Consider the following 7,975-nt stretch of genomic DNA (forward strand, 5'->3'; position numbering starts at 1 on the left):
GAAGGTTTTGACTTTGACTTTTTAGGTTTCGAGCCTTTAAACAAACCAATATTTTAGGCAACTTTTACTCATTTAGCTTTATCTATTTTTAGCAAAATAAAAACTTCCCCTTTAGAGTAAGGTTAAAGAAAGATGGAGTAAATTGGTTAAAGGTTTAATTTTTTTTACTTAATTGGTTTAATCAGTTTAACTTATTAAAATATTTTTAAAAATAGTTTTAAATAAGTATTAAATAATTAAACAAAATATTTTTTATTTAATGATATTTTTTTAATCTAAAACCAAATCAAGCAATAATCTTTGGAATTAATCTTTTACTGATTTATTCAAAAATAATTATTCAATACATTGGTAATAATTTTTTTAAAATTTTATAAATAAATTCTTAATTGATATTTAAAAATAAATAAACCTATCATAATTTTTTAACTCACTATTCCCAATATAGAAACTTTCATTAAACACTGATTTCATTTTCATATTTTTATGAGTTTATAATTAAAATATATGATTATTTTATATTCATGCTGAAACACTAGTAAATTAAGAATACCAAAAAATTCAAAATGAATAAATAAATAAAAGCACCAAAATTTTATTGCTTGAATCAAAGAATTACTTCTACATTTGTGCACAAAGATGATTACAAATTTTTTTAAAAAAAATCATGGAGTTCCCCACACTCCAAAACTGGAAAAAATCTCCTTAAAAACACATAAAAGAGTATAAGAATAGGAATCTTCTTTTTGGTTGAAATATTTTTATCCAACATATACATACATATATGTATATATCAAATATACTCGTAGCTGACACTCATGTGAAATCAAGTAACATATTGTATGATTATCGAAACTGACCTCTCAGCCAATGGTCATTGTAGAAGGAATTCAGATATAGAATCAACACTGCCAAGAAGATCAATGCTTTTGTTGTTGTTGTTCAACGTGTCTTTCAAGATTGTAATTTGGCCTTCCTTTAATAATATATCGTCATCTAAACCTTCAATCTTCTTCTTCAATGCATTAATTTCGGAGTTCAAAACCATGTTCTTCTCAGCATATTGCTTCACCTCTTCCCACGTCAAATCTCTCTCTTGAGAAACCATTGGCAATACCCCTCTCAAGATGGCTAGTTCTTTCGTGATTCTTGAATGTCAGTCCGAAGACGGCTTTCGATCTCGTATTTCTTTAGCATCTGTTAACATCAAAATGTAGTTAAGGAATCAAACATGTGGCTAATAGAGCTCAAGGTTTAACTCGGTTGGTTCGGTGGCATTAAGCGGGTTTGGGGTTCAAACCCTGACATGTTTGATTCTTGTAAGTCATTCCAAATACAGATTTCGTTCTCATCTTTCTTTAGCATCTGTTACCATTGAAATGTTATTAAGGAATTGAAAAGATTAGTTAACCATGTCTACAAGTTTTTACAAGGCTGTCATCTTGCTATATTACTTGGATTTGGAAATGAATTTTAGGTAAAGGTAACATAGATATGTCTTACTATGCGTCGAACACGAGTGACAGAAACAAATACTTTAAGAAAAACGAAGAGTTGGAGCAACATAATCTTTTTGTGAGAAGTAATGCATGGTAACAACAAATAAGTTACTGACAGAACTTAGGGTTTAGTTCTATTCATACAACTATCCTAACGAGGTGACATTCAACAAGTTTGAGATTCAAATCTCAGTTTTTACAAACTCCTCCCTTTTTCATAAAAAGATAAATAAATAAATAAACTTAAGTAAAATATATGTTCAAACTTCGGAGTATCAGAAACATAAAGATTAAAATGCAGCATAAACATCAAGTAACTGCAAGGGTGCACTCATATCAACCCCTAACAGACATGTGGTTTCCATTGAATTTGTATGTACATATACATATATATATGAATTAAATTTGGATGTATCAAAATACGAGTATGTCTCACAGACTCACACAAGTATGCTCATTTTTTTTCCTAAGGTTTTTGATATATTTGGAGGATCATATCTCATACCCATATCCAAAAACATGTATAACATGTGCATTAGACATAGACATGTTAAGAAAAATAAAAAATATAAGTAACATAGGTGTAAACAATTTGTCATCCTCTCCCTTACCCCATATAACACATATAACACCCAAAGCAAACCTATTTCGGTAGGTTGTTGCTTGTTTATTCCTGCTATTCACATGCAAAATAAGAAAATACTTTCTGTCAGATACAGGTATGTATCTGACATGGATATACTCAATTTTTTTCAAGTTCTTTTAGTATTTGAAGTATCATACTTTCATACACATCCAAATATGTGTCGCAAATAAATATAAAGCAGAGATACTTAACAAAAAATGAAGAGTCTGGATAACATATTTATAATTCGGGGTGAGTGCAGGATACATGTATGTGCCCAATGCGGATATACTTAGTTTTTCTCAAGTTTTTCTAATACTTGAAGTATCATATTTTTTTAAACATCCACATATGTACAATATAAAAATATCAGACATGGGTACTTTAGAAAAGGCTGGTTACTTTAGAAGTTTACCTGCAGTCCGAGATCCTTCAATCTGTGGGTGAGGCATGAAATGTTGTCCATTGCGTTTTGAACTTCACATCTAAGGATATCATTTCCTCTCACAGCTGCTGAAACCTCAGCCTGCAACTGTTCTACTTCAAGCTCTTTTGAATATAGCTTTTCCCTCAATAAACTTGTTAGCAACCTTTCTGTTTTAATTTCAGTCCTTGTAAGCTCCTAAAAAAGTGTAAAGTGTAACAAAAGCAGTGAATAAAAACTTAATAAAGAAAAAAAGAAAGATTTTAATGTACATCAGCCTATGTTGCTCTGACACTTTTTTTGCTTGAAGTATCAAGATCCAAAACATAATTCGGATCTAAGAACAGGGATATGACCCCCCAAACACATGAGAAAGCTTCTATTTTCTACATGCTTGTGTTAGACACTCACACTTGAGTCTGAGAAACATAGATACTAGCTTCAATGGTAGATTTCAATAAACATATACCTCGGAAGATCGCTTGTTGAGTTTGGTTGGGACATCAGGATGTTGTTCCAATAGGGTCAGAAGCGTGTAAATTATTGTACTAAAAAATCACACAAAGTTCAATTCCCAGGGAAGAGAGGTGGATCACATGGATCTCTTAAATACCAAGTCTTTCCTTAGACAGAATATCCCTTCTATAGTAATTTAATAGCACAATTAAATACTACTATTATACCCTCAAATATTGAAAGAAAAATAGGACAAGAAAGAACACAAGAGATTTAACGAGGTTCGGTAAATTATACCTACGTCCTCGGGCACTAACACCAGATGATAACTTTACTATCTCCAAAATATTACAAACAAATAGAATTCCTTAAGAATTCTCAAATGGGAGAAGAGAGAAAACTAAGAGAGAAAGATTGGTTGGGATGGTTGAAATGAGAAATGGTTAGGCCTATTTATAGTTGAGGTTCAGGGACTAACTTGCAAATGGCCTAAAAAATTAGGGACCAAAATTGCAATTATACCATTCAACTTTAAACTCAACTTGCCAACCACTTTTTACTTTCTTCTTTCGGTGCCAATTGCACCTCCCACCATTTTTGACTTTTCAACAATCTCCACATTGAAGATTTGAATAGGATAATCACATCTTCACACACTTCCTTCAACTCCCCAAATTTGATAAAGCTATCTTTTGTAGTGCCTCCAAATGCGCTCTCGAGCGCCATACACCTAAAGGTGCTCAAATTCTCAGGATGTTAATCAAGTTCAAACAATGATTAAACTTGATTGTTGTTACCACCTTGGTCATCATATCTGCGGGATTATCTGCTGTCGGAATCTTCTGAAGTAGAATTTTTCCTTTTTCAAAGACTTCCCGCACAAAGTGATATCTTACGTCGATATGCTTGGTTCTTGAATGATAGACTTGATTTTTCGCTAAATGAATAGCACTCTGACTGTCACAATATAGACTAATGTGACTTTGAACAACTCCCAAGTCTTTCAATAATCCATTAAGCCAAATAGCCTCCTTAACAGCTTCTGTAACTGCCATATATTCTGCCTCTGTAGTAGACACAGCTACTGTAGACTGTAAGGTAGACTTCCAACTCACTGGGGCTTTCGCAAGAGTAAACAGATACCCCGTAGTTGAACGACGTTTATCTAAATCACCAGCAAAGTCGGAATCAACATATCCAACTACAAACTGACCAAGTGCTTCATCCTGTTCAAAAATTAAACCAACATCTACGGTTTTTCGAAGATACCGTAGAATCCATTTCACAGCTTGCCAATGTCCTTTTCCAGGATCATGCATATACCTGCTCACAACTCCAACAGCTTGTGAAATGTCAGGCCTCGTACACACCATCGCATACATCAAACTCCCAACTGCATTAGCATATGGGACTTTCGCCATATATTCTCTTTCATCTTCAGTCTTCGGAGATAATTGAGCACTAAGTTTCAAATGAGAAGCAAGTGGGGTACTTACATGTTTTGTGTTTTCATTTACACCAAAACATTGTAATACCTTTTTCAGATATTGCTTCTGATTTAAACAGAGCTTGCCTCTCGGTCTATCTCTACTTATCTCCATGCCGAGAATCTTCTTGGCCTCACCTAGATCTTTCATCTCGAACTCTTGATTCAACTGAGCCTTCAGCTTATCTATCTCATTTTGGCTCTTCGAAGCGATTAACATATCATCAACATACAAGAGTAGATAAATGAAAGATCCGTCATGCAGCTTCTGCAAATATACACAATTGTCATATTTGCTTCTTGTGTACTTCTGCCTTCTCATAAAGCTATCAAATCGCTTGTACCACTGCCTCAGGGATTGCTTCAATCCATATAGCGATTTGTTCAGCTTACAAACCCAATTTCTACCACCAGCATCTGTGTATCCTTCGGGCTGAGTCATATAGATCTCCTCTTCTAACTCACCATGCAAGAAAGCCGTCTTAACATCAAGTTGAGCTAGCTCCAAATTCAACTGTGCTACCAAGGCCAACAAAATTCTAATGGAGGAATGCTTCACAACAGGGGAAAATACATCATTGTAGTCAATTCCCTCCTTCTGAGCGTAGCCTTAGCTACCAATCTTGCCTTGTAGCGAATATCCTTCTTGCTAGGAGATCCATCTTTCTTTGCGAATACCCACTTGCATCCGATTGCCCTTTTATCTTTCGGTAATTGCGCCAACTCCCAAGTATTTTTCTTCCGGAGAGACTGCATTTCTTCATCCAAGGCGCTTTTCCATTTATCACTTTCTAAGCTTTGCATTGCTTCTTGATAAGTGATAGGAATATCATCAACAACGGGAAGGGCGTAGGCCACCATATCAGTAAATCGAGCAGGTTTACGAATTTCTCTCCGTGGCCTTGCAACTGCAACTGGTTCTGGTGTACTTAGTGGTTCTTGGGTCAGAACCTCTTCAACCTCTAATTCCTCCATTGTGGCTGGAGAATTAGACTTATTAACTGGGCAAATCCCATCTGCTCAAACTCCACCTGTTTTGGAGTACACTCCACCTGCTGTGGAGTATTGCTCGTCTGAATATCTTTATCTGCTACCTTTTCAATGTGGCAGATTCATCAAAGATAACATCTCTGCTACAGATCATTTTCTTTGTGCTTAAGCACCAAAGACGAAATCCCTTCACTCCAGAAGTGATTCCCATAAAGAGAGCTTTCTTTCCCTCGGATCTAACTTTGACTCCTTCACATGGTAATATGCAGTGGATCCAAACACATGTAAGGAATCATAATCTGTAGCCGGTTTTCCAGACCATACCTCCATAGGAGTTTTTCTTTCTAATGCAGATGATGGCAAATGATTAACAAGATGGCCAGCGTATGTCACAGCCTCAACCCAAAATTGCTTGCCCAACCCAGCATTGGACAACATACATCGAACTTTCTCCAGCAATGTTCGATTCATACGCTCTGCCAATCCATTCTGCTGTGGTGTATCCCTAACTGTGAAGTGTCGAACAATACCATACTCTTGGCACACATCGAAGAACGAATCACTTTTATATTCCCCTCCATTGTCCGTCCTAAGCCGCTTGATTTCTTGCCAGTCTGGTTTTCGATCATAGTTTTCCATTTAAGAAAAACTCCAAGCACTTCATCTTTAGTTTTCATGGTATACACCCAAACTCTTCTGGAAAAGTCATCAACAAAAGTAACAAAGTAGTGTTTTCTTCCCAACGAAGGTGTTTGGAAGGCCTCCACACATCTGAGTGAATATATTCCAAAATACCTTTTGTATTATGGATAGCAGTGCCGAATTCACTCTCTTTTGCTTTCCCAGAACACAGTGCTCACAAAATTTTAATTTGCAAGCCTTTGCACCTTTCAACAATCCTTGCTTTGCCAGAATTTGCAAGGATTTTTCGCTGGCATGTCCCAACTTCATATGCCACAACTGCATTGAGTCCAAGTCTTTGTTACCGGAAGCTGCAGCGACTGCTCCAATAACTGTACTACCTTGGTAGTAATACAAGTTATTTTTCTGATGCCCTTCAATATCACAAGTGCGCCAGATTCACTTTCAAAACCCATCTCTCATAGTAACAACTGAACCATTGGATTCCAAGGCTCCCAATGAGATGAGATTTTCTTCAAACTGGCACGTACCGAACATCAGTCAGAACTCTGGTTGATCCATCTTGATTCTTTAATTGGATTGAACCTATCCCAACAGTTTTACAGGCATTGTCATTGCCCATATAAACAACTCCTCCATTTAGTTCTACTAAATCAGAGAACCACTCCCGGTTAGGGGACATATGATAGGTACAACCCGAATCCAATATCCACTCATCTGAATGGAACGACGATGATGATGCAACCAGTGATAGTTCAGAGTCACTAGTATCATGCTTAGCAACACAAGCATCTACAGCAGCTTTTCCCTTATTCTTCAGCTTTGGACAATTTTTCTTCCAGTGGCCTTTCTCATGACAAAAAGCACATTCATCTTTCCCGAGTCTGGACTTTGACTTGATCTCCCTTTGAGTTTTCTTCCGAGTGTATGAACGACCTCGACTACTAAAGCTTCTGTATCTCTGATTGAGTTTTTCTGTTTGTCCTTCTTTCTCTGTTCATAACTGTATAGGCCGCACAGACTTCGCTCAGAGATATATCACTCCTGCCATGAAGTAGAGTAGTTTCTAGGAACTCAAACTCCTCAGGAAGTGACCCCAACAGCATCAAAGCCAAATCTTCATCTTTGAATGTCTCATCCATATTCAGCAAATCAGTGACTAACTGATTAAATTTGGTGATGTGATCATTCATTGTGGTACTTGGGACGTATGTGAAGCGAAACAGTCTTTTCTTCAAGTGGAGCTTATTTTGACTGTTTTCTTCAAAATTTTCTTCAAGTGCCACCCACAACTTATTTGAGAAGTCTCTTTGAAAGCATACCTCTGCTCTCGAGAAAGTGATCGAATTGTGCACATCCAACATTGACGCTTCCAATTTTCCTGAATCATTGGTTCTTTCATCAATGCAATGTCTAGACCCTGCTGAAAAGGGCATCTAGAACCTCACTTGCCATACCAAATGGCCGTGCCATCAGATTCAGCAATCTGCATTGCATCGGCTTGTCCACATGGACTATGTTGAAGCTCCTACAACCGACCGTTTTCTCCATAATCTTTCAATATACTAAGGAAATCTTTTCTGATGTAGAAGATCAGTTTAAACTGCAACCACAGAGCATACTACGATTAACCTTCGGCTCTTGATACCATTTGTTGTTCCAATAGGGTCGGAAGCGTGTAATTATTGTACTAAAAAATCACACAAAGTTCAATTCCCAGGGAGAGAGGTGGATCACATGGATCTCTTAAATACCAAGTCTTTCCTTAGACAGAATATCCCTTCTATAGTAATTTAATAGCACCAATTAAATACTACTATTATACCCCTCAAAATATTGAAAGAAAATAACCA

Source organism: Gossypium hirsutum, chromosome A06 (assembly GCF_007990345.1).
Source record: "Gossypium hirsutum isolate 1008001.06 chromosome A06, Gossypium_hirsutum_v2.1, whole genome shotgun sequence".
In the NCBI taxonomy this organism is placed as follows: domain Eukaryota; kingdom Viridiplantae; phylum Streptophyta; class Magnoliopsida; order Malvales; family Malvaceae; genus Gossypium; species Gossypium hirsutum.